A 4806-nucleotide genomic window follows, 5' to 3' on the forward strand; every position below is an offset into this window, starting at 1 on the left:
GCACTTTCAAGTTGAAATTTATTTATTTTATTGCATTTGTATCTCATATTTTCCCACCTATTTGCGGGCTCAGTGTGGCTTACAATACATTGTAATGATGGAAGTACAATTTGTTACAACACAATTATGGTTACATTGTGAGGGGTTAAGTTAAAACAAGGTCCAGGTATCGTTAAGGGGAATAGAACAATGGAGAAGAACGACTGAACAATAGAAGAACAACGGATACTGATAGGGCAACAGAACATTAGCAAGAGAACGTTCGGGCTTAATATTTTTTTACCTGTAAAATTAAGGTTTAAATGTGTTAAAGTTACGGGGGATAATAGTACAGAAGAGAATGTATTGATGCATTGTTAACAGTGTGTGTGGACTTCATGTGTTTTGATAGATTTTTTCAAAGAGATGAGTCTTTAATAGTTTGCGGAAGTCGGTTATGTATTATTTCCTTAAATACAATATTCTATGTGTTTTTTGAGCCAGAAGAATTGAAGCAGTTGTATTACTGAAAAATTACCTAAGTCTCATAGAACTAAAAAGGGTTGAATTAGCAGAGCTTTGAAACTTGCGAGCTGTTGCATCAGTCGTCAAATCTTCAACCTTGCCTGTTGTCTGTTTAAGATCTTCCATATACACTAAAGATATCAAGAGGAAACTGGTTCCATTCATTCACTGTACTTATAAATACAGAACACAGTTATCAATGTGTAAGTCAGAGTTCTTCCATTAAAGGAGGGAAACGCCTCAAAACAAGCCCCTCCCACAGATGTAAATGGGGTGAAGGCTACATATTCATCATCATAGACGTTTCTAAAAACCTCCTCATTTTAAAACATTTTTTTGAAAAGTTCTTTTTCTTAATGCTGAATAACAAAGCCACTTTGCCGAGTAAGCCATAAAATTTTTTTTACTTAACTTTGGCTAACTGCAGACTTTCTCCTCCCAGACCGTGATTCAACTGTGGTCAACGGGTCCCGTTTCACATTGCGCTGCTTCAGGACCACAGCCATTCAATCAACCAGTTCATCGGTCATAAATCCTGTGCAAAAGGGGGGAGAAAAAAGCTTAAATATTTATAAAATTTCTACAAAAAATCAATCTATTTCATACTGACTCTGCTTACAATCCGTTCAAAAATGCCGACGGTAGCATGAAGGGCAGGAGTATTTAAACATGGCGGTACAAACTGTGACATCACACGCTGTCATCAGTATCCAATCACAATTCTTCAAGCAGCAAAAGGCATACCCACATTAATGAATGAAGATCAAAATAAAAGTCCATTCCGTATATCAAAGGAAATGCGTCCATTCGATCTTCCCATTCAGACCCGTAGGATTCATTGATTTTAATCCTTTAATGGAAGAGCTCTGACTTACACATTGATAACTGTGTTCTGTATTTATAAGATCTTCCATAGACATTCAGAATACAGAATGACACGGGGACAAAATTTGTCCCTGTCCCTACCCCGTCTCTGTGGGTTCTGTTTCCGTCCCCGCAGACCCCATCTCCATCCCGTCCATGCAGGTTCTGTCCCGTCCCCACCCCATCCCCATGGGCTCTGTTCTCATCTGCAGAAGCCCGAAACACTTATAATATTATAGTTAAATCTTTTCATTAAAGTACTAGCTCTACCCGGCCACGCATTGCTGTGCCTCAGCCTGGTTAAATGGAAAAGCAAGAAAAGAGGAAGCGCTCGTTTCTAATATGTTTAATTTCACAATGCTTGTGGGTATACAATATTTTCTGTTGTTCCATTGTGTGTGCAGATATAGAGATTGTCTGGTTTGCCGACTCTAGAGCATGCAACATATAATTGTCCATGAGAGAAGCAATCCGTGTGTTGATCTAAACCGCAAAATTGTAAAGATTGGCCCTGATGGTGATTGCAAACGCCAATCGAATTGGGAATTGCAATCTCTTAAATTGAAATGGCATATCCTTTGGAATGATAGGAATGCGAGGAATGAGGACATCTTCACCTTTGAAAGGTCCTGTCAAGATTGTTGCTTCTACGACATTGCTCATTAATTTTTTTACTGCAAGCCGCGTGCCATTTCAAAGCTTTGGGTGGTTGATATTTCGCAACATGATAATTGGCACGCCGATTTTCAATTGCAGTATGTGCGGTGGCATCCCTGGGAGATCGAGTGAATTCAAAAATTCTGTTGGATAATTAACCGCTTCATCTGCTTCCAGAACAGTGTCGACGGACTTGTATGTGAGTGGCTTGCTTTGAATGTTAGACTGAATAATATTGTTAAGTTCGTAGACGTCTTTGTTGTTGGCCGCAAGAACTTTTTATGCCGGTAGAAATTCCGCAGCGTGCATTCAATTCATCATTGCCATCACCGATGAAATACATTTGGAGGAATTTATGTTGACCATCTGAGAACGGAAGCAGGGAGCCGACTTTATGATAAATTTGTCCTTTCACTTTGAAAGTTGGCATGAATTGAGCTGTTATGGTTTCTGCGCCGGACGACGTCATTTGGAAGCATGAGTTGTATTTCCTGATGTTAGATAGGAAATGCTTTGATTCGGCGGTATATCCGGCTCTGGTGGTTCTCCAAGTTGAGGCAGTTTAATTTTTCCGGCAGCCCAACACATTCCTTTCGTTTCTCCATTAAATTTGAGAGCCTTGCAATAAGGACACACTTCAGTCATAGTGCTGATGAGAATATGGCGGCTGAAACTATAATCATCAGCTGGGTTGTACCGGAATGCAAGGCGATTGTAATGGCGTGATTGCTGAGCATGGAGTCGTGTTTGACGCTGATCTGCTGTTTGTCGTTGACGTCTTTCAACCACTCTCAGCCTGTCACGTTCATTGTGTTGAGAACGAAGCAGATGTGAAGCTGCAGAATGCGATCGCCGTGCTCGCAATCGTGCATCCTCAAGTCTGGCTGCACGTCGCTCTGCTGCTTCCTGGGCACGTATTTGAGCCATTCTTTGTCTGTTTCGCTGATGCCCGTTCTTCCTCAGTTTGATTTGCAATTACTCGTCGCACTGCTTCCACTCCGCGAGTGCGACGACCTAAGTTTGATCTTCTGCGAGGCATTATTTGGATGAAGTAAAGCAGATCGATTGCACTGAAAAAGAAGAAAGAAAGTTATAACAAAAACATAGTAACATAGTAACATAGTAGATGACGGCAGAAAAACACCTGCATGGTCCATCCAGTCTGCCCAAGACAAACTCATATGTGTATACCTTACCTTGAATTGAATTTGTACCTGTCCTTTTCAGGGCACAGACCATATAAGTCTGCCCAGCAGTATTTCCCGCCTCCCAACCACCAGTCCCGCCTCCCATCACCGGCTCTGGTATAGACCGTATAAGTCTGCCCTCCCCTATCCTTGCTTCCCAACCACCACCCCCTCTTCCCCCCACCTGCTCCGCCACCTAATTTCAGCTGAGGATCCATTCCTTCTGCACAGGATTCCTCTATGCATATCCCACGCATGTTTGAACTCTGTTACCGTTTTCATCTCCACCACCTCCCGCGGGAGGGCATTCCAAGCATCCACCACCCTCTCCGTGAAAAAATACTTCCTGACATCTTTCCTGAGTCTGCCCCCCTTCAATCTCATTTCATGTCCTCTCGTTCTACCGCCTTCCCATCTCCGGAAAAGATTCGTTTGCGGATTAATACCATTCAAATATTTGAACGTCTGTATCATATCACCCCTGTTCCTCCTTTCCTCCAGGGTGTACATGTTCAGGTCAGCAAGCCTCTCTTCATACATCTTGGAACGTAAATCCCATACCATCCTCGTAGCTTTTCTTTGCACCGCTTCCATTTTTTTAACATCCTTCGCAAGATACGGCCTCCAAAACTGAACACAATACTCCAGGTGGGGCCTCACCAACGTCTTATACAGGGGCATTAAAACCTCCTTTCTTCTGCTGGTCACTCCTCTCTCTATACAGCCTAGCAATCTTCTAGCTACGGCCACCGCCTTGTCGCACTGTTTCGTCGCCTTCAGGTCCTCAGATACTATCACCCCAAGATCCCTCTCCCCGTCCGTGCCTATCAGACTCTCCCCGCCTAACACATACGTCTCCCTTGGATTTCTACTCCCTAAGTGCATCACTTTGCATTTCTTCGCATTGAATTTTAATTGCCAAACGTTAGACCATTCTTCTAGCTTCTTCAGATCTTTTTTCAAGTTTTCCACTCCCTCCGGGGTGTCCACTCTGTTGCAAATCTTGGTGTCATCTGCAAAAAGGCAAACTTTACCTTGTAACCCTTCGGCAATGTCACTCACAAATATATTGAACAGAATCGGCCCCAGCACCGATCCCTGAGGCACTCCACTACTCACCTTTCCCTCCGAGTGAATTTCATTAACCACCACCTTCTGGCGTCTGTCTGTCAACCAGTTCCTAATCCAGTTCACCACTTCGGGTCCTATCTTCAGCCCATCCAGTTTATTTAAGAGCCTCCTGTGGGGAAAGGTGTCAAAAGCTTTGCTGAAATCTAAGTAGATTACGTCTATAGCTCGTCCCTGATTTAATTCTCCTGTCACCCCACTTTTGCAAAACCTGCCCCCTTCCTGAGACCGTTGCTTGCTACAGAGCTCGGCTGTGTCCCTGCCCCAAGATCCATCTTACACGCAGGGAAACTGTTTGGGGACAGGTCACTGCTGCCCTCCCTGTAGCTCCCAGATCCCTGGATCTCTGTGGCTGGGGAAAAAAGGGAGGCACTTAGGAGACAGGAAGGAGGGCAAACAGCCCTGGTGTCTTCAAATTACACAAAGCCCTTGACAAAGATCCTGTTCCACAGAGCCACTCCTTATT

At 43.7% G+C, this 4806-nt stretch overlaps 1 protein-coding gene across 1 annotated transcript in view; it reads left to right on the forward strand.

The window, feature by feature from the left end:
- The window catches only part of LOC115468254 (E3 ubiquitin-protein ligase TRIM39-like), an 872633-nt gene that overhangs the window by 49285 nt on the left and 818542 nt on the right, over positions 1–4806 (forward strand). The gene's annotated exons all lie outside the window — the stretch shown is intronic.

Source organism: Microcaecilia unicolor, chromosome 4, assembly GCF_901765095.1.
Source record: "Microcaecilia unicolor chromosome 4, aMicUni1.1, whole genome shotgun sequence".
Taxonomy (NCBI): Eukaryota; Metazoa; Chordata; class Amphibia; order Gymnophiona; family Siphonopidae; genus Microcaecilia; species Microcaecilia unicolor.